This window comes from Phalacrocorax aristotelis, chromosome 16 (assembly GCF_949628215.1).
Source record: "Phalacrocorax aristotelis chromosome 16, bGulAri2.1, whole genome shotgun sequence".
NCBI classification, from domain to species: Eukaryota; Metazoa; Chordata; class Aves; order Suliformes; family Phalacrocoracidae; genus Phalacrocorax; species Phalacrocorax aristotelis.
Genome location: NC_134291.1, coordinates 5,773,628 through 5,799,932, shown reverse-complemented (window position 1 = coordinate 5,799,932; position 26,305 = coordinate 5,773,628). Strand labels below are relative to the sequence as shown.

General features: G+C 58.4%; 1 protein-coding gene across 10 annotated transcripts in view; it reads left to right on the top strand.

Annotated features, from left to right (window-relative positions):
* The window catches only part of RBFOX3 (RNA binding fox-1 homolog 3), a 191,045-nt gene that overhangs the window by 128,517 nt on the left and 36,223 nt on the right, over positions 1–26,305 (top strand). For all 10 annotated transcript variants that reach the window (XM_075110942.1, XM_075110939.1, XM_075110935.1 and 7 more), the window contains one exon: positions 24,194–24,238. The gene's annotated coding sequence lies outside the window, so the exon portion shown is untranslated. The remainder of the gene's footprint in view (positions 1–24,193; positions 24,239–26,305) is intronic.

Sequence of the window (26,305 nt, the reverse complement as noted above, 5' to 3'; positions counted from 1 at the left end):
GGGGGCAGGTGGGGTCTGGAAGGGCAAGTGTGATCTCTCCAAATATTACGGGCTACAGAAACGCCTGTGTTAAGAGGAGCTTATCTGGTACTGAGGGCAATGAGGCGCATCAATCAGCGTCAGAGATGTATTGACAAACGAGTCAGCGTATAGACTGAGCAAAGCCACGGCGCGCGCCGGGCGGCTGATGGCAGAGTGCGGCGGTGCGGGAGAGCTGCTGCTGAGACCAGCCGGGGAGGTCAGAGCAGCAGCCACCTCCTGTGACAGATGGAGCTGCTGCGCTAGTCCCCGTGCCTGTTCGCTGTCCGTCCGGGGAGCAAGGATTTGCGTTGCTTCGGAGAATGCTCTGTAGCCTTTCCGTGTCTCAGGGGCACTGTGTGCAGCTGGTTCCCTCTCCTCCCTTCTGAGTTTCCCAGAGCACGGCAGACCCTCTCTTCCTTTTCAGCGCAGGCAGCTCCAGTGGGACTTCTGCAAAATACTCCCCAGAATGATTTATGATACTCCTTCAGCTAATTTTTAACTCTGATTGCTTCTCCTTCTCTTCAGTAGAATTTAACTAGTTTGCCTGGAATATTAATAATTAAACATCAAGGAATTATATCCCAAGCAGTCTTTTCAGATGAACGTTTGTGATTGTTTTAAAGCGCACAGCATCGGGTTTTAGTGGCTCTTTGATAGAATTTTGCTTCTTTTAAACTGCTGACACCAGTAACCCTATAAATTAGCAGATGATGGAGGGAAATCTCCTGGCTGCTTCTGTTGGTTTTTATAGTTTGATTTGTTAATAGGAGTTTTGGGTCACAGCCAGCAATTCCTTAACCGGCAAAGGGAAGGGTTTGCCCCACGGTGTGTCGGTGACCGCCTGGCTCTGCTGTGCGGTGCCACGTGCCGTGCGGGGCTGCGTGCGCGCGTGGGCCAGCGCCGGCCTTCAGCCACACGCGGGTGCAGAGATGCGTGTTGGTGCCGGTGGTGTGCAGGGGTGCGTGTCTGCCCACCGCTGTGTCCCTGCGAGGGGAGAGGTGTCCGTGGGTGTGTGGCGCTGAGCGGGTGGGAGAGTGTAAAGGCACTGCGGGTTTGAGGGTACAGTGGTGATTGCTTTTCTGCACAGCGAGACAGCCTTGGTGGGATGCTTTGAAAGTGCTTTCCCTACGGGAGTGGGTGGGCAGGGCAGCAGGGGGAGGCTTGGCTGTAACATGGGCGGGAGGTCCAGCCACAACAGGATGCTCGGCAGGTCCCAGAGGTTGTAGCCTGTTGCTGGCGTTTGCTGCAACTGTGGTGCTCTCTGCTGCACAGGAGGATTCTGCCTCCTTCTGCTTAATGCTGCTGAACTGCCCACAGCAGCTCGTGCTGCTGGCGTGAGATGATGGCTTCTTGGGCCTGATTCGTCTCATTATCTGCAGAGTGGGTATAAATGCTGCCAACATGGAGCGTGTGTGGTGGTATTCACTGTCCCCAGGCACGGGGGGGGATGACACCAAACTCTGCTATCTACCTGCCAGTAATCAGACTCAGTTGTGAACTCGAGGCATTGCCCAAGCGCGGGGAAATTGCAGCAGCCAGCTTGGTTGGGTTTAATCGCTCCACTCGCAAGCGTGTCATGATGCAGCCAGGAGCAGGGAGGGCAGCTGCAATCCAGGAAATCATCTTTTCTAATGCTGAGCACATGTTTCTGAGAGCATGGCCGAGGCAGCGTGTGTTTCTTGCCTCCAGGGTGGAGATGCTGTCATAGGAAAGGAGCTCATTGCACCTTCTGATTTTTGCTTTGAGCCTGGGGAGCACCCAGCGCTGGGTGCAGAGCTCCTGGGGGGGCTCCCAAAGGAGAGTTGTTCTCCGTGCAGAGATGTCATGGGGAGGGGTGTCTGGAGCGCAGCAGTGTGGGAAAAGCTGAGCAGCGTGTTCTGGGCTCTAGATGGGAGCTTTTCCAGTGTCAGGGCAGCACTAAGAGCCAGGCTTGCTGCTTCAGCCCTGCCCAGCCTGTCCTGCATCCCTCCTGCCCATGGGACAGCTGCTGGATGGGGTCCAGGAGGGGCCATGTGTGCTGGGGTCCTGCTCCTGAGCTGTCCCTTGGGGCCGAGGGTCCGTGCCTGCCCGACCCACTCCCACCCCTTGCCATAGAGCTGAAGTTTCATTTATTCTGAAGGGAAAAGAATTCGCATCTCCCCAACCAGCGCGAACCCAAATACAAATAAATTTCTCTCAAAGTGCAGTCATTGGAGAAAACTAAAGGCCGTTAGTCAGGCTGACATCAGAGGAGCCGCATTCACTCTGACAAGCAGCAAAGGCTTATGTTTTATTCACCAAGCCTGAAAAATACCTTCCTGAAGAGGGGGCCCATAAATAAACCAGCGTGATGAATATTACACGGGATAAAAACTGATAAAGCAAGGGCTCTAAACACAAGATGCACAATGAGGTTAGAAAAGCACATGGTTTTCATTACATCTAATCCTGCATGATGGGCTGGGGAGGTGAGCAGCAGGGTGGGACGGGGAAGCCACCCACAGGGATGCTTCTGGACCCCTCGGGAGGGAGGGGAGGCGGGACAGGCTGAGATGGCCCCACTCCTGGCCACACACCTCCAGGGGAGAGGTGGCATGGGCACAGGTGGGAGCATCTCTGCAGCCCCTGGCCTGGGGCAGAGGGAAGAGGTCAGGGGGCTGCAGAGGTGCTCCCAGCCCTGCCTGGGACACCTTCAAAGTGAGGTCCTGACTGCCACAGTCTATAGTATTGGGAGTAGCAGGGGTGACTGAGGTGGCAGACATGGTCTGTAACCTGGAGCACTTCTGGCTGTGAAATGTCTGTGGTTCTTTGGGATCTCCCCTATGAGGTTACCAACAGTTTCTCTCACCCTAAAAGCCCCATTGTTTGCAGTTACTGTGGGGCTGTGTCAGGATGCTGAGGCTCGGGGCTGGGTGTAGCTGTGGGCAAGCCCATCTTGTGCACAGTCTTTCCTCACCGTCGGTTCTCTGCCCATGGGTTTGCCAGGGCTGCACCGCCAGTGCCAGTGGCAGAGCTGCCAGGCTGTCCCCGCAGCACCACCATGCCTGGGATCACGACAGCGGCGGCGGGCTCAGCCCCGCAGCCCTGGCCTTGCTGAAGGCGGCTGCAGGGGTTGCGCAGGCATGAAGAGACGAGCTTGGGGTGCTGCTGGCATTGGAGGGACGTCTCCTGCTATTGCACTTCTTGGCATGAAATACATCTCAAATACAATGATTTTGAGAAAAGTAGGGAATTACGAAGGCTGTAATGGGAAAGTGTGTCTTCAGAGATGACATTTCCATGTTGGAGTGTTATTTAAAGGTATCTTCCCTTCCGCGGCCTCTTCCTTGCTTTCCGCAGACACACATGGCTGCTGGCTGCAGTCAGGGTTATCACAGTGTTTGGGGGTCAGGCCATGGTGCAGTGCCCCGGTGATACCTGTTGGGGTGCTCCAGCCCCGCTGGCGTGGGAGGACGGTCAGTGGTGGGGCCTGCAGTGCCCTGGGGTTGGGTGGTTGCCCCAGGTGCCCACCCTTAAACTGGTGTGGGCTGCGTGAGGCTGCAGAAACACAGGAGAAACAGAGTAAATGTTTCATGAACAAAGCTCTCTGCTGGATGGTGGGGGGTATGTCAGAAGAGGCGTTGTGATGTGTATTAATGCCGTTTGGAAATGCCATCGCAGACTTGGTATCTCCCCACAATCTCTCTGAAATTCTCCGAAATCCAGTAAGGGAAACATTGCAGTGCCTTCCCTGCCTAGGGAGCGCTGGGGGCTCAGGGCAGCCATGCAGCCTGCAGCCCCTTGCCCGGCCCGGTCCCCATCGGTGGGGGGCTCTGCGTGTGGGGGGCTTAGTGGCAGCTCTGGGTGCCGGGGGCTCGGTGGCGGGCGGCTGCTCCTGCCCAGCCTCTGCAAGGAGCCAGTGGTGAAAGACAGTGTTCCCCTGGGGAAAATGCTGCTTCCACTGTGGGTGCAGGCCTGGAGGGAGGAGGAGGAGGAAGAGGGTTCTGTGGGTGCAGCAGCAGCCATGGAGTGGGAAGAAAAAAAACTGCATCAATGGTTCTTGGAGCCGTGAGTGCCAGCAGGTCACGGTTAGTGCTGGCTGCCCCGGCCCTGGGGCTGGGAGGTGTGTGCTGGGGTGCCATGTGCTCAGCTCCTCCAGGTGACAGGGGCAGGATCAGGCCCCCTCCATGCCCGTGGGCAGCTGGAGTCTGGGGGCAGCCGTAGCTGCTGGCCGCCCTGGGTTGCTTTGCCAGAGGGCACGCAGTGGTGAGGCTCGTGCAGAGCTCGCTGTGCAGCGCCGGGCTCCCGCTGGTTTCATCTGCATTTAACTTTTGGGAACGTTTGCCTTTCCTTCTCTCTACCCAATTTAAGAAAAACAAAAGCAAGGCTTCTCGGGAAGCAACTGCAGGGCTGCAGCTTTGTGGAGGTCCCTCCATCTCTCTGAACAGCAAGCCACAGACAGCACGAGAAGCGTTTCATTCAAAAACCACACGTTCAAAGGCTGCAGAAGGGGAAGTTTGCACAGATTTATGGGCCATAATCCCGCATTTGGCAGATTCTGTGTAAACTGTGTGCAAACCTCCTTTGAAAAGTTCCTCCGCTCTTCCTTGGGTTTCCAAGGCTGGACCCTGTGGGGAGCAGGAGCAGCCCCCTGCCCTGCACCTCCCCGCCGAGCGGGAGGCAGGAACCTTGAAATATGAGCACTTAGCTTTTTATTACACCATTTAATTGCTGCCTGACAGTCTAATCCACCATTAAAAACACCAAAGCTCAGGGGAATTCACCATTGTTATTCAACGTGTATCTCCTCCTCGCCTCTGCTGCTCAGAGAACCCATCTGCTGCCTCCTTCCACCCCACTTGTTCCTGGGATGCGCGCTGTCCGGCACTGAGCGTGTGGCTGCTGCACGCCTGGTCTTGCTGGTGGAGACGACTTCTCGGTGGAAGCGGTGGGTGCCAGTAAGAGGAAACATGGAGAGGGCTGCCGTGCCACCCTCTGCAGCTGGCATGGGTTCCTGGGCAGCAGGGAGAGAGGGCTGGGGCTATTGAAGTAAAGACATGCAGGTGTCCTCAGGGAACCGTGGTGCTTATGGGCAGTGTAACTGGTGTGGAAACACCTGTAGGAGCTTGCCAGCGAGCCTCCCTGGCCTGCTGGGCTGCAGGGCCAGTGTTTGCTGTTCCTGGGAGTGTGTGTGATGGAGCATGTACATGGAAATGTGGGTCCCAGCTGGAGCTGGGGGGGTGGGCGGTTTCCTCCCCTGGGGCTGCCTGAGTTGGGATCCGTCTGTCCCTGGGGGCAGAAAAACGCACATGAGATGGTGTCCTGTCTGCAGGAGGAGCATGCCAGCCTCACCTGTGCTGTGGGCATCCTCTGCAAGCCTCAGGGCGGGTGGTGGGGGGCACTTTCAGGTCCTGGTTTTCTGCTGAGGAGGGCTGTGGGTGGCTCTTCTCAGCAGTACTGGCGATGGTGCTGTCTTGGAGCTCACCAGCTCCTCTGGAACGAGAGCCTTAGCCATTCTTGCTGTGTCTTGAAACAGGAGCTGAAAGCAACCCGAACAGTGGTGAGCCATTCCACCACCCCCCTCTCCATCCTCGGCTGCCCACAGCTCCTGGTGGAGAGCTGCTCTGCAGGTGCAAAAATCAGTTTGGGAAACTGCTTTTCATGTTGGATATGGGTTTTGCAAAGCTTTTTTCTTCTGAGCTGCAGCTCTCTGTGCTGGGCTGCATGCCTGGGTGGGCGCTGGGGTGCGGAGGAGGCACATGCTGCCGTGCTTATGTACCCTGTCTGCATCCTTCTCCGTGCTGGGGCACCTCCAAAGGGGTGCAGGACCTGATCGCATGCTCCAAATATTGCCTCTGCTGGTCAGCAGGAGTGGATCACCCCTCCCTCCGTGGGACCCTGCCGCCCTCCTAGGCACTCCCTGCCCGTGGTGGGGGGAGACGGGGGAGGCCAGGCAGGAGAGACAGGCTCAGCCGCTTCTCTGAGCGGTTCTTGCTCACGTTTTCCTAAGTAATGATATGTCTTTTTTTTTTCTACTTCTGTTGTGTAAAAAATAATGGTGTTGGCAGCTGTGCAGGATGCATTGATCAGGGAGTGCTTGGCTGCCAAGGGGACATGGGGGAAGCGTGGCTCCTGTGCCCCCCAAGCCATGGCAGGACCCCCCCAGCAGATCCGTCATGGGGGGCAGCAGGGGTGAGCTGCAAGGCCCCTGTGGAGTGTGTGACCATGGTTATCTGAAAGTACTGGTTTGTTCCCCTGGGGCTCCTCTGCATTTGTGTACAGGGGCTGGTTCCCCAGCACCCTTTCTTGTGCTGCCTCCAGTTAAAGCAGAAGGTGACCATTGATGCTGCTGCTGGGGGGATGGGGGGTGGCCCCAGGCCTTCTGTGAAAGTCACAGCTGAGACCCCTCAAGATGAGGGGGCTGCTGGCAATGTCACATCCTACCTGTGTCTCTGCTCAGCTCCTGATGCCTGGTCCTTTTCATGGTCCCAGTGCAGGTCCCCGCTCTGGTGGGCTGGTGCACACAGGACGAGGAGGTGGGAGCTGCCCCCCAGCACTGCCTCCACCACGGGGAGTGGCGTGCTGTGCCGGCCGGGCTCACGGCAGAGGGGAGCCGCAGCATTTTTGTTGGCTGAGCCGCCACTGCCGTGCTCCATGTGCTGCCGGCTCCTGCTAATTGGCACGTCTACAGGACGGATCAGCCTCACCAGCCTGGAGGGGTCTGCATAGCCCTTTTGGGCAAGGTGAAGCCAGTGCCGCTGTCCCCCTCACAGGTGTCTGCGTGGGCTTGTGAGGGGCCCAGCAGTTTGCCCACGGCCACTCCGACGTGTGTTAGTGGGGCCAGGGCAGCTGGTGCTCCTGGTCCGTAGTGCCATGCTCTGTCAGTGCAGCCCCACTCTTCTGGCAGAGCCCCCTGCTCCATGCTGCATGGGGGTCCCCAGGCCGCCCTCCCCTGCCCGCTGCCAGCACTGTATTAAAAAAACATAATTGATTTTTCTTCCTGCCAGCGCTTAACCTGGACTTTCCTGCTGCAGCGGCAGAGGGCCCTGATTACAATATCTCTGAAGAGGCCAGTGAGTTATAGTAATGGACACTCTTCTAGCTGTCTGTGCTGCTCATAAATCTATCCCCTCCTGAAAGTGCAGATGGTCCATAATCGTCCATCATCCCGAGCCGAGCGCCGGGCAGCGCCAGGGTGGGTTTCTCCTCTGAGGCTGCTTTTTCTGCAAGCTAAACGGAACTGCGACGCGGCGTGAGCTCTCTCCGTAATGGAGTGCGAGCAGCCCCGCCGTCAGCCATGATTTAGGAGGGAACGAACAATAAATATCCCAGAGGTTTGGGCTGTGAGCAGCCACCGGGGGGGAAGGCAGCAGGGCCAGAGGCGTACTTACACACAGCCTCGTTTGCTTTGGCAAGCGTGGCATGACCCCTGGTGAAGTGGGAGCTCAGGGGGGCTTTCCAAAGGCTGTGGCCCTGCTCTGCTCTCTGCACCGGTGCAAGGGGCAGGAGCGTCAGTTGAAATCCCAGCTTGCACGGTGCCTGTGGCCCTGGGTGCTTTGTGACTCCGCCTGGGAATAATGCCAGCTCCCGGCAGCAGCCATCTGGGTACTCCCGAGGCCCTGACAGGCAGGAGGGCACCGATGCGCTGGCAGAGCCCAGCTGCAGGCAGGAGCCTGGGCAGCATGGCACGGAGCTGCCTTTCTGCACTTTGTCCCCATTCCTGCCATTGCCAGTCTGTGCGCTTGGGTGCTGCGAGGCGCAGCATGCTGTGCTCTTCCCTGCAGCAGTGCCAACCCTGGGGTGCTGGTGTTCCCTCTCTGCCTGCGATGAGCTGGGCTGAGCAAAAAGTTGCTGCTGCTTCCAAACAGGCAACTGAGAGCTTGTGCATAGCCTGTGCAGAGCCCCTCCCTCCTCCACATCTAGTAGAGCCTGTGGCATGTTACAGGTGTCTCCAGCGATGTTCTTTCCCATGTCATTCGATCGGCTGTTGGTGCTGCCTTGTGTGAGCTTCGGCCCTACCACGCACTGGTGGGCGCCCACGTGCTCGTGGCTGAGCAACATATAGCTCCAGCTCCTGCCCGGCCATCCTCTGCCCAGCAGCCCAGGCTCTGTCCTGTGGCAGTGGTCTCTGCCTGGGGGTGCAGGAGTCAGCCCCCCCGAGCTGTGGGCTGGCAGGGCCCTGTTAGCGTGTGCTCACAAACTTGATCTGGTGATGCTGTGCTTGAGGCTTGGCCTGACCTGCCCTGGGTGCCCCTGCCCTTGCTGCTGGGTGTTTGCTGCCTGTCCCTCTCGGGACAGGGCTGTGGGGCCGTGCAGGCAGGAACCTGGTGGGATTTTGTTGCTCTGGCAGTCCTGGCTGGTGCCTGCTGTGCCCACAGGATCCTCAGCAGCCATCGGGGACCTGCCTGTCCTGCTAGTGTCAGAACAGGTCCCCAGCACCTCCCTGGGGACTTTGTGCTCCCTTCTCCCTGTTGCTGCCCATGAGCACTGGCTGCCTTACCCGGCCCCCAAGCTCTCTGTCCCCAGGTCCCTGGGCCCCTTGCTGGCTCCAGGCCCTGCGTGTTGACACCATCCCCACCACGCTGCCTGGGCTCTGCCCCCTCCCCACGGGAGACGTGCATTCATGTATCGATGCTGACGGCTGCAGCGCGGGGAGCCGGCAATACCCAGCTGTGGTGCTAAATGTCTGTATCGACCCTCCCACCAGAGTCGATTCCAGCTTGGTTACGGTGATTTTATTTGGTATTTAACATCTGAAGCGTGTGTGTCTGCGCCTGTGAGTGCTGGGGGATGCAGGTGGGCTGGGGTATGCTTGCTTGGAGCCAGGCTGGGATTCCCCATGCTGGTGCTGAGGACCTTGGCCCTTGCATGGTGACAGTCACCAAGCCCTCTCCCATGGGCAGATTTGTTCCTGTGCCAGCGGTCCTGGGAGTGGGCAGGAGAGCAGACCCAGGACCAAGGACCCCGGCAGCCTGGCCCCTTGTGCCCCTCCTCTTCCTCCTTGGGCTGCCTGCAGGCAGCCATCACAGGCAGGGGTGTTTACCAAGGGTTTTAGGAGGAAACACTCGAGCTTTTCTCCCAGAAGCCTATCCTAGACTGATTCAGAGCTGCCTTTTATCAGTGCTGCCTTGCAGCCAAGCTCAAGAAGCTGCGCCCCCCCCTTGCCAAGTGCCCTTATTTACAAGAATCCCCCTGGCATGGCCTTTAAGCACTTCCATTAACATTTTTGCATCTTGCTTATTGCAAGCCTGGGCCTGCCGAGACCCGCGCGTGGCAGGCAGCAGGCAGGAGCGCTAGGCTCACTTTAATTGGTTTGAAGCTCTTGCTGCCAGCCGTGGAGGGGTCTCTTTCCTTGAGTAATGACCTGGAATTTGATCACGCGGCTTTTATTAGATTGTGATACTGGAAGTGTAACTGTACAGGATCAAAGCAAAGCAGGCACTGCTGTGAGCTGGGAACTGCAGGGCTGAGGGAGAGGAGCCCCTCGCTGCCAGCCACCCCGGCAGATTAAAACAACCCAGGCTCCTAATGACGGAGCCACTCCGGCAGACATGTGCAGGCAGCACAGCCCTGCTGCCTCACTGGCTGCTCGAAGATGATGTGCTCCTTTGCCGAGCTGCCACCAACCCCTGGGGCTGTCCTGCCCCTTGCCACCAGCTGGCACCTCCGTATCAGGGTCAGACCCCCTGGAGCTTCATCAGCCGAGGGGGGAAGGTCCTGCCAGCTGTGTGGTGCCTGAGGACACAGGCTGTCCCAGCATGTCCCCGGGGTGTGGTGGGAACTGTGGGGGACCCCAGCAGCTGGTGCTGGCAGCAGCGCTGGGTACGACTGCAGCCCTGCACGTGCTCACATTGGGGCTGCTGAGGGCAGCGCTGGGAGCCGGGCAGGACAGGGCAGGGAGAGCAATTGCAGCGGTGATTAATGGTGCGCTGGTGGGAGCTGACAGCTCACGGTGCCCGCGGTGGCGATGAGCAGCTGGATCCTCTGCTCCCAACAAGCTGTTCAGGGCCCCCTGGGCCGTCATGGCTGTGCCCCGATGAGGGCAGCCCTGCATGGGCTCTCGGTGCCAGCCAGACTATGGGAGCCGTGCCGGCAGCGTGCGCCGTGGCAGCTCTCTCCGCTCCTGCAGCGAGGAGGGCTTGCGGCCGGTTTGGAGATTCTGGCAGCATCGGCTGGGTTTATTAAGCTAATAAAACAATGTTAAGTATCCGCACACTGGAGCCCCCTGAGGTCTCTTTATGTGCAGAGAGGAGCCGGGGGATCCCAGTGCCTCCGCACTGATGATTGCTCTGTCACGCTAATAAATAGAGAGGAGCAGGTAGCACTGCACCAGGCTGCTGGGCGGCTGCCACTCCTCCCAGCAGCGCTGGGCATGGGGGTACTTGCCTTTGTCTCTCCTGATGTGCCAACTATGCTGGTGCTTGGGCACCCCATAAAGCACCTGCCGCCCTTGCTGTCCCCTCTGCGCTCTCGATAGGCAGGGAGCAGAGCAGCAGAGGCTGCTGTGTCCCCAAGGGGCTGCACAGCTCAGGAGATGCTGGTGGCATCTCCTTTCACCTGTCCCCTGGTGCACGTGGCTGCAGTGCCACAACTGGAGAGCCTCGTCTTGTGCCATACCTGGTGCTCTGCCTCTGCTCCCAGCGCTGGCTGGGCCGCGCCAGTGGCACAGAGCTGTCGCTTTATAAAACCAGGTAGGGTCTCCCTGGCTGTAGGCTGGTGTAGAAACACCTGATCATGAGGCATGAATACCCCGTCTTCTCAGAGGGTTTGCGAGGGGCCTGGGCAGCCCAGCCATGCTGGGACAGTGCCCCGACCCTGGGAGCTCTACCCCTGCTGCAGTGCGTCCATGTTGGATGGTGGTGGTAGGCAGTGCACTGGCGGCATGCAAAGCAGGCCGTGTATAATAGATAATAATTAATAGACTGCTCCGGCAGCTAGCTAGGTAAGTAGATAAATAATTTTAATTATCCTTGGGGAGGCTGTAAATTCGCACACAGCCCTTTATTAAACTCTCTGTTTACAACAGTCATTTATATTGTGTGTCATTTTGCATAAAACCCCCTTGGGGCTGAATAACACTGCGTAATAACGGCTCCGTCATTGCCAGCGCCTCTGCCTGAGAGCTGCTGGCGGCGCGGGCAGGAGCGCTGCGGGCAGGGACCCGGGAGCTGGCGGCTGTGGGACACGGGCACCCTGGCCAAGGGGCAGCTATGGGTCTCCTGGGTGCCTTTGGTGTGCTCCTCCTGAAGGTGAGAAACTGGGTGCTGTGGACCCAGCTGGGCTGAGCTCTGCTCCCCCAGGGGATCCCCAAGGGCTGTCCCCAGACCCCCGCTCCTTCCCAGGAGAGTTTATGTTTTTGTGCTGATGGCAGGGTATTTTTTCGCCCTTTTTTGCGCATGTCTCTCAAAAGAATCATAAATTCCAAGCTGTGAAATCCCGCTGCGTCAGCAGTCTGCAAAATGAATTGATATTAAACGCGACAAAAGTCTCTCTAATTCACCCTGGCCACTTTCTGCTTCCCTCCCTGAAGACGTAATTGAAAAGTGGAAGAACAGAGATTGCCATCGTCCCTGCCCGGAATAACACTGAGCCATCTATTACTGAGAATCTCATTAATTGAGGATTATTTACAAATAACGGTGCTCTTGCAGTGCTGCACACGCTACCCTGTCCATGTATGTGCTCCCTCCCGCCGCCACCCCTCCTGTCACACGTATGTGCACGCAGGCTCGCCGGCCTGTCGGCCCCCGGGCACCCACACATTGCTCCAGCTCCCACGCACTTTTGGGAAACGGTTTTGCTGGGGCAGAGGGTTGCAGGAGCTGCACGAGTGAGTGGGGATGCTCACTGGGATGCTTGCCGTGGCAGCAGAGCGACCCGCTCGCTCGCTGCAGTGACCTCGCTTGCGGAGGACCGTGCTCCATGGACTAATTTGTTTTCAATGGCAGTTTCTGGCAGAGTCCCTGCCAACATCAGGACAAGAGTCTTTGGGGATTTAAAATTACTTTTACAGGAACAGCATGTGTTTCTCCGCTCCCGGATGGGTTTAAGGGCTTTTTTTCAGTGCGGGAGAGGCTGGGTGCTGCTGCTCAGGTACTAGAACCAGCCAGGCTTGTGCCCAGCGCCCTTTTCTCGCCTGGACAAGGGGGATGCACGCCTGGGGAGGTCACAACCCTGCAGCTGTACCTGCACCTGGCAGGTTTCAAGGTGCGGTTTCGTATTCTTGGCAGCGGGCAGCCTCCCCAGGGAGCACCGGCTGGCGACGGTGGTTGGCCACGTGGCCTCTGCCCCGCGAAGCGGCTGCCTGGCACCGTGCGCCCTTGGGTGGCCGGTTCGCAGAGCAGTCGAGCAACGTGGTGGGGAGGCTTGTGCCGGGTGGGCTGGTACTGGCCTGGGGAAGCAGCTTGAGAGACACGCTGGTGCTGCCTTTGGGTAGCGGCAGTGTTTTTTGGTACCGCCCCGATGCACAGTGGTGTTCATGCTCGCTCTGACTTCAGGCATGTGTGAGAGAGGTAACTTTGCAGAAGGCAGTCAAATAACCATATAGTTTAATATCCCCGCAATCAGAGCTGACATTTATGTCGTTAATTTTAAAACACTTTATTTCTCCTCTATTAAGTTAGACTCATTTCCAACAGACTAAATAACTCTCTTTCCCTAACTGTGGGCTGGTGTTTTATCGTTTCCTTCCCTCCCTGGTTTTTGTTCCCTTTCTGGGAAGCTCAGCGAGATGGAAGGAGAGGAGGTGTTACCTCTCTGGGTAATTTTGGGGTATCCCAGTGGATGGGCAGCTCTGCCTTCTGTCTTCTGAAGGAGGAAGGGGTGCATCCCTCTGCTTTTTTGGAAATGCATAATCATAGGAAAGACAGGGATCGGAGCAAGTGTACATGGGGACTTTACCAGTCCCCTCCCATCCATTTTCAGAGCCTGGAGGGATTACATCATGTGGTGGCTTCCCAGAATTTAAAGTCCTAAGTGATGGCTCTGCGTGGGGACAGTCCGTGGCCTGGCAGGTCTGTGTGTGCAGAGAGGTAAAAGACACAAAAGTGCTGGTTCTCCACTCCCATCGGTCACCACCTCCTGCGGAGCGACTGCCTGTGGCTTTGTTCAGGGTGGTTTGGGCAGGGTGGGGGTGACCCAGCAGTGCTGGGACTGGACCAGCCCCGGTGAGGTCCCCTCTGCTCGTCCTATCCCTCCAGAGGTGCTGGGACCCGTCACCCCCAAGTGCTGTGGGGGCTGCGCCCTTCCTCATCCTCACCCTTGCCCTGCCGGGGCTCTCACCGGGCGGACCCGGGCTCGCCATGTGCAGGGTGCGCAGGGGTGGTTTCAGTACCGCGTGCGGTGAGCGCTCCCCGGCCACGCCAGGCCAGGGTTATTAGTTATTTTTAGCAATCGATGTTATTGATGCTGTGCTAGCTGGAGGAAGCCACTGGAGGGCTGTTCTTCCAACTCATTACATTTAGAGCTGAACTATCCCCTTTTTATATAAATCCTGACACATAAAGATAAAATACACCATTTTCCACAGAGCTGCGGCCCAGTGTCAGGGCTGGCGCTGGCTGGGACCAGCCCTGCACACACGTGTCTTGGGGAAGGTCCCCTGGCTCTGCTGGGAGGAACGTGCTAGGCTGAGCAGAGCCTGGAGCAAATGTGCCATTGGTGCCAAAAACCGCTCCGGAGGGGCTGTCACATCAGGGTCCTGTGTGTCCCCTCTGCTGCGTCCCTCCCTGCAGCTGGGAAACCTCCTGGGGATCTCTCCATAGTTCATGGCCCAGGATGCTCCTCTCCTCCCAGCCAGCTTTGTGAGGGTCCATACAGTGGTCTGAGCTGCTGACGATAATGAACAGGGGACAGGGTTGGAAAAAGTGCCTGTATGTAAGTCTGATACGTGCAAGCACCCTGTGTGTCTGACATCTGTGTTGCTGCACGGAGTGCGTGGTCTGTGTGATGTGCTGGAGGTGCTGCTGTGGGGTCCTGAGCCCCTCTTGGGCTGTTCTGGGCAATGCTCGCTGTGGGCTGGAGGTCTCTGGCCGGCTGCCTGCGGGAGGGACTCAGGCTTTCATGCATGGCCAGCAGTGACGCTGTGCTAAGGTGCTGTCCCAGCCTCCATACCCCCTCCCCAGTCAGGCAGAAGCCCCTCAGAGGGGCTGGGCTCCCCCTCGCCTCTGCCCTTGGCACTGGCGCCCAGTGCTGCAGGGGTCTCCCCCACCCTGCGAGAGCCGTGCTGCTGCTGCTTCATTAGCATTAATACTTGGCCAATCTCTTTGATTAATGCACGACTTGAGCAGGAGAAACTAGTGCAGAGATGAAATGGAAACCCCAGGCTTCTTCCTAGCTCGGTCTGTGCCCCAGCCCGCTCACTCGATGGAAACTCAATCCTGGCCAGAGGGATCGATGCTAACCCGCTCACTGCCCACACTGTGCTGGTCCCAGGGCCCACGGGAGGCATTGCTCTTTGGGGAGCCAGGAGGAGTGCTGGGGGTGTGCCTACCCTGGGGGGCTGTGCCTTGATGCTGGGCTGCCCTGGACCACCACCTGTGCAGCCGGAGGGCATGGGATGCCCTTTGGGGACAGACCCCTGAACGTGGCCACCCCTGAACGTCCGCACATCAGTGCGGTGCAGGACGGTGTCTGGGTTTCCCCTGGGCTGGCATCCCTGCTCCCCCCTGATCGCAGCAGCATGTCTGTTCTGGAGCTGGGCATGAAGAGCTGCTTCCCCGGTGTCTTCCTCCCCAGATGGAGGAACGTCCCTGCCCAGGCACAGAGCAGAGGGCACCTGCGTTCCCAATGAAATCAGCCCAGCAGTGGCAAGGCAGCTGACCAGGCTCAGCGGAGAGGGCTCTTTCCATTTACTTTTGTAGTTTTTCATCTCAAGATGAAATTAAACTACAGAGAGGAAAAAAAAAACCTCTTCTTTTAAAGCAATGCAACAACGCATACCTTAAGGGGAAAACACTCTTACACAGAGGTTTTCCTGCACTTTAGTTGTCCTCCGTGTCTCAGTTCTGCGCTTTCAAAATGCTTGCCCCTGGCCAATTCCCCGTGCGCTCTGGGTTTTTGGTGGTTTGGATTTTTTGTTTCGTTCTTTGCTATTGTTTCCAATCAATTTTACAGTAGGTTTGTATTTAGGATAAAAGCCTCCCCCGTCCTCCGCTCGCTCTGCTGCATGTTGTGCCCCCGCACCTCTGCTGACGCAGCCTCGGAGCAGCGGGGGCTGAGCGGAGACCCTGCGCTGGGCAGCTGCCCCTCGCCCGCAGGTTGCCTACCTCTGCTGTGAGGCTCGCCCCGTGCCAATGCCTGGATATCCACAGCCAATATGAGCAGCTCTTCTTCCGTGGTCTAACCCCAGTCGCGGGTGCTGCAGCCGCTGCAGGCTGCTTGCGTTCTTGCTGGCTCCTCCGGCAGCTCCGGTCCCTGTCTCCCCTCCTGCTCGGTCGCAGCCATCCCGCTGGCTGCCGTGTCCCTCCCTTGCTCTGCATCAAGTGATCTCGGCAGTGGTCACCCCTGGAGCAGAGCTGTCTCCTTTTGTCATGTCCCATCAGGTTCTCACTAAAGAGGTTGAGCCGCAGGTTAATTTATGGTGTACAGGGGAGCCGAGGATGGGAATAGCGTCTGCCCTCTAAATAAGTCATGAAGCAGGATCCCAACAGCACAATTAGAACCCTCCGTTAATGATTATTTATGCGGCTGGGAATGCTTATTTAACCTGACTATATTAAATATTAAACCAAATTATAATATTTATAACTGTATTTACAACAAAAGGGAGCGGCGTGTTGCTGGGGCTGTGGTGTGCGGGCGAGGTGAGTGCATACCGGCGCTGAGGGGCCACAGGCAGCACGTGGTGGCTCGTGGGGACCAGAGAAACGGTCTCAGCTCTGTTCCCCACACTGGCCCAGCCCATGCCTTCCAAATGGTTTATCCGGAGCACCCCCATGGAGCAGGGGAGCCTGCGCTGTCCCAGCAGGAGGGTGAGGGGTCCCTGCTGGTGGCCAGCTCTGAGCCAGGGTGGGGAATGCTGCCGGACACAACCTCTGCTCGTCTCTCTGCCTGTGGGTGTCATGGAGCTGCTGGGGCCGAGTGATGCCGGCAGCCCCTTCCTGGGAAGCGCAGCCCCCTGCGGGACTCCCATCTGGCAGCGGTGGCAGGGCACAAGCCGTTTGCCTTCTGCTGGCCCTGCCTTCCCTGCGGTCATCCCTGGCGTCCTGGCAAGAGCGGTCTGTGCTCCCACCACCCTGTGCATGTCCTGCGGGGGAAGAAGGAAAAGCCCCATTTTGCCCTGGCAGAGCCAGCTGGGCACACTTGACTGTAGTTGACAGTAGCCACAGAGGGAGACGGGCAGGGAAATTGGCTGCTGTTAGCAGAGTCCCGACTGAGTAAAACACCCAACTGAATTGATTTCACTTGCAATTGGAAAGTCTATTGGAGAAGCAAACAGTGTTATCAACCCACAATGAGCTGAGTGTGCACTCCTCCAAAGAGCGTGCTGGGGAGCTGTGTTGCCGTGGGGGCACTGCCCTGCCGTGCCTGCACAGTCCTGGGAGGCTTTTCGTTCTCTAGCTGGGAGTGGGAAGGAATCATCTGCTGCATTTAGGAGTGCAGTACCTGGCCACCCGGTGGCCTGCAGGGAGGACGAGCTCAGACGGCCCTGGGGTGCCTTCTGTCCCACACCTTGCCATTGAACCATGCCAATAGCTGCAGTACTAGGGGCCAGAGAGCCCATAACCTCCCGCCGGGGCTAGGTCTGCTCCCTCGTGCCGAGCGGAGTCTGGGCAGGGCACAAGCTGTGGCAGGCGGTGGGGAGGCGGTGGGTCCCCCCAGGCTGTAGGTGATGGGGATACCCGGCAGACTACTTTGCCCACCATGCTGCCCCAGGGAGCTCCAGGGATACTTTGCCCTGGGGCAACACGGGGTCCCAGCCCGTGATGCTGCTCATCATGCAGAGCGCCTGTCAGGGGTGTGGGGCTATATAAAATACCCTGCCCCGTGCCACAGCGGAGAGGACAGAGTCATGCTGTAAAACCCCTCAGCTCCCAAGCAGCAGGCTGCTGTCTGCACCGAGCACAGCAGGTTTTGTAGAGACAACAACACAGCATTTTGAGGAGTGGAGAAGCAGCCTGGGGGATTTCCAGCTGCTGAGGGCAACTGAGAGGAGACCTGTGGCTGGGTTTCCGCAAAGGTTCAATGCCGCTGTGACCGCTAACAATATTTTCAGGTATGCAATCTAGGGTAATGACAGGGCTAATCAAATCCCCAGTATAAGCTGTTGGTTTTGGGGTCAGGAGGGAATGTACTGCACCTAGAGCAGCAGTGCTTAATTGCTTTTGTCTTCCCCTGAATCAGAGGAGACAGCTGGGCTTGGTGGGCCAAGGGGTCTCATGCTCAGGTCTTACAGCTGCGTGTGGCTGGGTGGTTCCTGCGTGCTCCAATTCAGCTCCTCTATGGCAGAGCCATGGCTCCTATTCTGCTGGCCCTAGCAATTGCAGGAGATAAGTGAAAAATCCCTCCATGCTCCCAAAGACGGTGTGATTGCAGGTTCCGCAGCCTATTGCAGATAAAATGATGATTAAGGGGTCCTACCCTATAAGCAGACAACCATGTTGACCTTATTTAGGCTCCTAATCAATTTGCCCCCAGTGTGATTAATTGAGATGCTTGCCATTGATTTTTCGTGAGACAGGAGCGGCTGAGGTGGGATTCACAGGGATGCCTGCAGGGAGATCTCCGGGTCTGTTCGCTCCGTGGCGGCAGCGAGCGGCTGAGCCGTGCCGAGTCCTCGGCCAGGTGGGGATTATGCCATTTCTCCTCAGCCGCAGCTCCTGGGGCAGGCTGCTGGAGGCTGCTGCGGGACTGTCTCCCTGCCTCTGCCTGTAGGAGGGGGCAAGGGCTAGGCACTGCAGCGCCGGTCATAGAGGTCCAGGTGGGATTTGGGCTTCCTGGGATCCTTCCTGCATCCTGCAAATGGTGCAGCAGATCCAGGACCTGGGGAGGCATGGTGCACTCTTTCTCTCAAGAGAGCCAGTAGCTCAGGGAAGAGCCTATGCAACAGGCGCTGCTGTCTGTCCCCCCATGGGCACACGGTTTGGGGTCCCCCCTTGCCAGTGGCTGCAGCAGTGCCAGTGAGAGGGTTGCTGGAGCGTGGGCTTGGCCGGGATGTGCTGTGAGGGGCAGCATGAACCCCTCCCCGAGTATCCCTGCTGAAGGTGGTGTGGGATCACCAAGCATCAGGGCGCCCGTGTGAGCCGCCAGCAGCTGCCAGAGTGGAAAACACTTTGCCCAGAGCTACGCGTTGGGGGTGAAGGACCTACAGCATGGATGATTGGAAAGGATTTTCTAGCTAAATTGCTGAGCAGATGGATTTACCCTGGGCTGGTCCTTGTGGACTCTGGAACATTTTCTCTTCTGTCATGGTTCCTTTTTATGACCTGCCATTTGCTCCAGCAAGCGAGAAGAGAGCCCTTGGCGTCCAGCTCCCGCTTCGGCCTGCCGTTCAGGAACACGTCGGCGTCGCTGCTGGGAGGCACTTGCTCCTTTTCAGGAATGGTGCCGGGGCCTGGCAGGACACCCCTGCACGCCCCTGCCTGCCCCTGCTCCCTGGCTGTGGCAGAGCTGGGCACACAGGGAGTGTGCTGCTCCCCTCTGCCTACATGGCTGGGGCTCTGCCTGCGCTGCCTGCCCGGGCTGGCGGGTGCTGGAGAGGTGGGAAGGGGCAGCTCCTGCTGAGGCAGGAGGAGCTGGCAGCTGCTGGCTGGCGCTGGAGGATGCTGTGCCAACGATACGGCGGTGATTTTTATAACGAGCCATGAATCGTTATAGCGACCACCTGCAGTGTGCGCAGGAGCCAGCTTGTGTTCTGGCTGGCGGGGGTCTGCTGCACGGGGGAAGAGCAGTGCCCCATCCCCTCTGCCGCTCCATCCCCTCTGCCGCACCGATGCCAGCACGGGCAGCACCAGCAGAGCACCAGTGACGTTGCCTAAGGCAGACCTGTGAGCCCTGGCACTGCTGGGACAGCGGCAATGGCAGCAGGCTGGGGAAGCGCTCCCCACCGCACCCAAGTCAGGGCTCCAAATGTGGTTTCTCTCTTTGCCTGTGGCCCACCAGTTCTGCTAATTACACACAGGCCACAGCCCCGGGTGGAGCAGCTTCCAGTGGTGGTGTGTGCCCTCAGCAGCTTGCTGGAGCTTGGCCCCTCCTGCATGCTGGGTCTATTTTTTGCCCCTCCGTTGTATTCCCGGTGCTGGTGACAGTCCTTTGGGGGTGATTTCTTGGCAGACCACTCCATGATGGCAGCATGTGCAGAGGGACAGTGGTGGCCCCGGGAGGGTGGGCTGTCTGCTCCCCTTGCTCCGCCATCAGCGTTTCTACAAGGTGATTCGGCCGGATGCTTTAGTTTCTACCATCCCTACTTATGACTGATATTTCTCTTTCTTAGATGAAGGGGGAAGGACGACACACTATCTCCCACCAAAAGCCCTTCCCCTTCCTCCAGCAGTGTTTCTGCCATTTACATTAAAGGCTGTAACGGGTTGGAGTAAATGGAGCAGGTTTGCAATTAGTTTTCAAAGTACTTATCTCATTAAAGTAAATGAATTATTGATTTAGTGACACTCATGCTTTTAGTGAGCGGCACAGTGCCATCACCACTCTGTTCCCTGGCTCACAACGGTGGTGGCCAGCCCTCGCATGCCTGCTCCTCGCGTGCACGCGTGTGCGGTCACGGGTGCTTGAGCAGCAAGTGGCTGCTCTGCCACTTACTTGGCTTCACAGCCAGCGCAGGCCCATGCCAGATGTGAGAGTTGTGTCTGTGGGAGCCCTGGCATGGCTTTGCAAAGGGCACACATCACGGTGCGGCCAGGCAGCAGGCAGCAGAGCCCTCCAAGGAGGGATAGGCTAGGGACCTGTGCAGCTCACTTCAGGCTGTGCCCTGGACAAGGTCTGGACCCCAGTGTCCTGGCACGCTCCTGTGGGCATGGTGGCTGTGCCGGGACACCTCCTGCCAACCCAGCCTTGCTGTGCCAAGGGTGATGGGGGAGGGAGGAAGGCATCCCACCAGTGACACAGGGTGCTCAGCTCGCTTGGTGCCCAGCAGCATGGCAGAGGACTGGCATGGGGCTGCCAGGCGGTACAAGGGGACTGGGGCTGGTCCATCTACCACTTGTGCCGCCTGTGGCTCCTCCAGCCAGCCCAGCGCTCGCCAGGACAGGGAGAGGGGTGTGCACTGGGCACTTGGGGCCGGATGCTGCCTGGCGGAGCGTGGCCACAGGAGGGTGAAGTGCTGAAGTGTTGTACTGGAGCCAAATGCTTATGGCTGAACCTCCTGCCCCCCAGCCAGCTGCTGACTCAGCTCTTTTGTGCTTCTCTGTACAGAGATTTAATCTCTCCCGTAAGATAAAATACTCCATTAATGGGAACCTGCCTACTCAGGGCCGCCCCTCTCTCGGTTCCAGGCAAGAAGGGCTGTGCTCTCCTGCCGCCAAGACCTGAGGCTGCCGCTGTTGGTAGAGGACCAAGAACAGGCCCAGGAGGTGCCCAACCCCACACGGGCCGGGTGTGCAGCTGGACATGTTCCCCTTTCACTCCTCTGCCCCACATTCAATGTGTGGTGGGGCAAGGGGCTGTGGGAGGGATGGCAGCAGGGTGAGCTGGGAATGCCAGACTCCTCTGGTGATGCCTGCCGTGCGAGCGGCTGCCGTTCGGCTCTGCCAGCGAGTGTTGCAGGCGATGCACATGTCAGAACAACTTCGTCCTGCTCAGGAGTGTGGCACACTGAGATGGAAGAGGTGGCGATGCTGGAAGACCTGCCATCATTGGGCGGGCAGGAAGAAGTGTCGGGAATGAGCAGAAGTTGCAGCAAGAATTTCAGTTGAGAGATTGACAGCAATTATTCAGGCTGGTGTTTTGGTAACCGGAGTTAGGGCTGGTGGTGCTGGCAGGGGCTGTGCTGAGCGAGCGCGCTCCCCAGGTCACGCCATCCCCTCCCCATGGGCTGAAGGGCTCCGATCATGCGTTGCCAAAGGAGACAGTTCTCCTGGGGCAGAGGGAGCTGCAGGGTGCTCAGCATCACCCGCGCGCACGGCAGCTCTTGCCCTGTGGTGCGACACCCTTGCCTCTGCCTCCGAGGAACCTGCAGCTGGAGCTGGTGGTCAGCCCTGGGCCGGGGACCTTGCCCGTGCCTGTGCCGCTCCACCTGCACACCCTGCCTACCCTGGGCTCGGCGAGGCAGAGCAGGTCCCCTGGGCAGGCAGGAGCCGGCCAGCCGCAGTATTGGGAAGGGAGTTACCAAAGAGGGGGCAGCGCTGCGTGTTCTCGCTGTCCCCAGGGAGTGACTGCGCTTTCTGGACTGGAGCCACCAGTTCGGGGACTCTCCCGAGCAAATGGCGACTCAGCCCTGGAGCCGTCCTAGTGACAACCCCTCGCCGAGCCCCGTCAGGAGCTGGGGCTCCTCTGGGCGCTGCCCAAGCACCTGCTGCCTGCAGCTCTTGGCTGGCGGCACGGCACGGCACGGCTCTGCAGCAGGCAGCCGGGCAGAGCCGATGGTGGTGAAACACGGCCTGAGAGCGGGAGCCAGCGCTGCCTCCATGCGGGACGGCCCCAGTCCCCTGCCCGCTCCTTCCACACACCTCCAGGAGCTGCTGGGAACGGGATGTTTTATCTTAGTTTAAAAAAAAACCCTTCTCATTTAATTAAAAGTGTTGACATTGTGCCTGGCCATCCCGCCCGCCAGAGAACGTGGTTATAAATTAAACATTAAACCTTTAATGGCCCATAAAGAAATATTCGCTGCTGCTTATGTATATAGGGGATATAAATAGAGAGGGCTGCTGGGGGAGGGGCAGGATATTATTTTTCCTCAGCCAGATAATCTTTGCTAATGAATTTAATTAAAAGCAAAATTAATTTAGGATTTTTGGTGGAGGGAAGGGGGGTCAAAATGTACATTGAAAAACTACTGAGAAATTTCCCAGCAAAGCAGAGCAAGGTGGCTAGCCCAGGCCTGCCCGCAGGGTTTGTCCCATGGTTGCAAAGCGGGGATGGGGGCTGTTGGAGCACAGCATCCACGGGGCCCCATGCTGCTGCTGGGATGAGTGACACAAGTTGCATTTCCAGGGGGCCCCGTGCGGACACTCTGTTTCAGATCCAAGTGGTTTTAGCTGTGTTGGGGTTTGCTTATGAGCTGGCCTGCATTGGGTTCGCCTGTTCTGGCACTGGGTCCGTGTGAGGCTGCTCGGGGCTCCAGCAGGTACCTGGGGCTGTCTCCTGCCTGGCTGGAGCCGATCAACTTTTCCTCTCCTGCTTTGGTGCATGTGGCAGGATGGGAGGTTTTGACTGAGCATCCCGGTCCCTGTGGTGCCTGGGACCACGTGAGATTTTTGCCTGGGCTGGAGCTGGGCTCAGCAAGCTCCCTGGCTGCGCAGGCGAGCACAGCGCATCCTGACTGCCGGGTCCCCAGGCTGCTGTGGGGAGTTTCTCAGAAGGTGTCTTCACTGGGAAATGTGTTTGGGAAATGAGATTTTACCCATCGCTGTACCTCCCTGAGGAGAGTGAGCATCCTTCAATTATTCATTGCCAAACAGGCTGTCTGGGTTCTCAGCACGCCCAAACCTACTGTAGCGTACGCTGGAGTTCTCTGCTCCCGCTTTGCTGTCTCTTGCCTTCCCCTGTCAGGGATTCTGGTGAGCGCTTTCTTGGTGAAGCTGAGGAAGACCTTGGGAGCGGTTGCTGCAAGGCAGGAGGGCAGGAGGCTCTGACAGGCCCAGGGCCATGCGGGGATGTCCCCTTGCTGCTGGGGGCCGGAGAGTTTTCAACCAATTTTGGGGGGGGCACCGGTGTCCCACAGCTGAGTCTGCCCCATGGCTGGCGTGAGGGGTGGCGGTGGCGGGGAGGGAAGACCCCCCAAGCTTGGAAAATATGTCTGGCTGGGCAAGAGTTTTCTGGAGGGTTTTTATCATAAGAGTACTAATGGAAGTCAGCACCAGCCTAATGAGCTGTGCTCCTCCATGAATCTGATTCATTGAGGCAGGAATTACCATAATTGATTATCCTGCTGTGCAGCTAAGAGTGGTGTTTGCTAACAGAAGTGCCTGGGAACCAGCCCCTGTCTTCCCAAGCCATCGCCACCTGTGGCTGCGCCTCCGGACCATCCGTGGCCACGCCTTCGCGGGGATCCAGCCATGGATTTGGAGCAGCGTCTGTTTGCCCAGCCCCAGGGACAGGGCTTGTCCTAGCCCCGGGCACAGGGTCCCTACACCCACTCCTGTGCACCCAGGGCTGCCTTGTCTTATGGTGCTGCCTTCAGGGCCAGGCTGTTTGGAGGACTATTGCAGCTCTGGAGTTTAAAAGTAGAGCTGTTGCTGCCTGCCTAGGCAGGTGCCTCGACACCTCCAGGGCCCCAGAGAAGCAGTTCACAAACAGAAACAACCCTTGCTTACTCTTTTTTAAAAAATCTCATGATGTATAAGCTGTTCTCATTATTTTTTAGGGTCTGACATGATTTATGAACATTTGGGTTGGCAATGTTGCAAAAGCCAATTAGTTGAAGTGCAGCTTTCAGGAAGTTTTCTTTGAAATTTGGTGATATTCTCTAAAAAGTGCCCGGAGCTGGGATGGCAGTAGCAGAGCCATGTGCTGCAGGGCTCCCTCCTTGCAGGAGCGCGACACTGTGCTGGGGTGCAAGGGACGGGGACGGGCACTGCTGGGCGGCAGACATGTAGGAGCATCCTTGGGTGCATGCAGCGAGCTGTGGTGGGCAGAGGGCTTGGGGCAGGCTGAACAGGCTGGGCATCCAGCGCTTCGGTGACAGCCGTGTCCTGTGCAACGCCGCTGAGCCACGGGCTGTGTCTGGGGCCAGGGCTGTGCTTGCAGAGTCCTGGGGAAACTGAGGAAAGGGCCTGTGATCTGCAGGAGCTGGGTCAGGTTCGAGGTGTGCTGGCAGAGCTGGAGGCAGGGGTCCCGCTCCCATTGCCCAGTGCAAAGTGCAGGCAGGCTGTGCTGCTGCTCAGCGTCAGGGCTCGGCCACCCTGGGTTGAACCCCCAGCCTGGCTGCCAGCTCTTTACCAGGGCAGGTTTCCCAACGTGCCCAGGGAGATAACGCTCACGTTCATACTCATATTCAAACGTTTTGCCAGTCAATGATCAAATAGCATTGACTGTAGGCAGGTTAGTGATGATGATCATTTGATTTTAATTCTTCCTCCTCTTTCTTGTCTTTTCTTAGAGAGCCCAGCGCGAGCATCGCAGAAGGAGCTGGGCTGAATAAAAGGTACGGAGGCGTTCATTTCTGGCGGGCCAGAAAGGCGAGGGGCTGCTCTGGGCTTGGGCACTGGCTCCTGGGGCCCCTCAGTTGCGCAGCCTGACCCAATACTCTTGGGGCCCAGGGTCCCTCTGAGCAAGACAAAACTGCATGCTGAAACCTGCACGTGTGGGGCGGGCGATGGGTGCTGCTGCCTGAGCTGCGCGGGGCCGGGTGGGACAGGGCAGCACCCTCTGCCCTCGGCTCCGGGGTCTGTCAGGGGCAGGCGGGCAGGCACAGAGCCATGCACTGGGGAGGGCTGGGAGGAAGGCTGCCCGCTCCTCTCCACCAGCAGCCCCCAGCACCAACCAGGTGCCGAGCCCCCGCACAGGCGTGACGTGAGTGGCGTGAGTCCCGGGTTAAGAGGGCTGAGGGCTGCAGTGTCTGTGAGCTGTCCGTGTGTGCTGACGTTGCTGTCTGTTTGTCTGTGCTCTGTGAGGCTCCCAGGAGCCATCCCTAAGGAAGCCTGTGGAGGGGACTCTGTCCTTACCAGGGTGGCACCAGCCCCCAGCCCCAGGTCCTGGCCCTGAACCGGCAGTTGCCCGCCACGGGGTATGTTTGCCCCTGGGGTCCTGCAGCCCCTGCTGTGCGGTGTCACACCAGCTTGTGGTGTCCCCTAGGCTCAGACCCAACTTGGGCACGTGATGGCTCATGCATGTGAAGGAGGTAACGGGGCCAGGTGTCCCCTGGCAGACTGGTCCCCACTGGGCAGACGGGGATGGCTGCTTCCCACCGTAACCTCGTGTTGCTGGGCTTCATGGCAGTAAGCTCTGGTCCCACCACAGCAGGGGCGGGCCAGGTCCTCATGAAGGTTCATCCTACTGAGTACAGCACAAGCCTGTACTCTGCCTGGGTCCAAGCCAGTAAAGCAGAGGAGGAAAGATAAGACAAGGGGCTGGGGGTGAGGATGCTGGTGCCTCCATCCCTCCATGCCCTGGCACTGGTCTGGAGGTGCCTGTGCAGCAGTGGGACGGGGGGTGGGGGTGGCCGAGGTGGTGGCACTGGGGAGCTGTCATTGTGCAAAAGTGATGGACGAAGGAGGCATTTGGGGGGAGTTCTTTCGTCTCTGTCATCATCAGGATAAAGATGAAGGTGACCCACTGGAGGGGTGTTGTGGTCCAGAAGGGTCCTGAGACACCATGAGAAATGTGGAAAAGGAGCTGCTAGAAAGAGCAGGAAGGCTGGAGCAGGAGTTGGGCTCACAGGCAGCATGAGCCAGGAGCCAGGATTAACAGGCTGGGCTGCAAGCTCACACCTGGAGGAAAATGTGCCAGTCAGCAGTGGTGCTGTGGGCTGTGCAGCCAGGGCACCGAGCGCTGGGACTGCTGCAGCGCAGTGGTTTGCTTCCATGTGGGAGCAAGAGCCCAAGCTTTGGCTGGCTCCAAGCTGGGCCATTCAGGAAACCCGACAACCCTGGTACAGCGCAGGCAGGGCACGGGTGATCGTCGGGGCTGGGCAACAGGGCAAGCAAGGAGCTCCCTGTGGGCCTGGGGCTCACCCCCACCTCTGGCATTCATGTCTGTACTGATGTGTCTGCAACTCACTTCCCGTGCCGAAGCAAGGGCTTTGCTCCCTCCCGGTGTCTGTCTGCACGTAGGAGACAGGTGACACTCAGGTGACTCCCTGGGGCTGCAGGTGCCCAGAGCATGCCAGGCCATGGCCGTGTGGTTGTGTCTGGAGAGATGTGCCCTGCAGTGGAGGGGAGGCAGCAGCAGGGTCGGTGTCCTGCGTCCAAGGAGCCCCGGAGCCTGGTTTGGATGGGAGGGTCAGGACATGGCTGCAGGGTGATGGGGTGCTGTTTGCAAAGGTGCCTCAGGGCAAGGGGTGTGCATGGACGCGGGGCTGGGGATGCTGAAGCTGGCGGAGGTGACACAGCACTGGGAAGAGAGCTGGGCCGGGGAGCCAAGCTGGGGAAGCGCTCCAGCTGCCAGCCTCTTCCCTGGCTCCGGGATGGTGTTGCCCCCCTGCCCAGTGCACCCCAGGTTTTGGCTTGCGTGGTGATGGAGGGGTTTCAATCTGCTGCATTGGGCCCCTCTG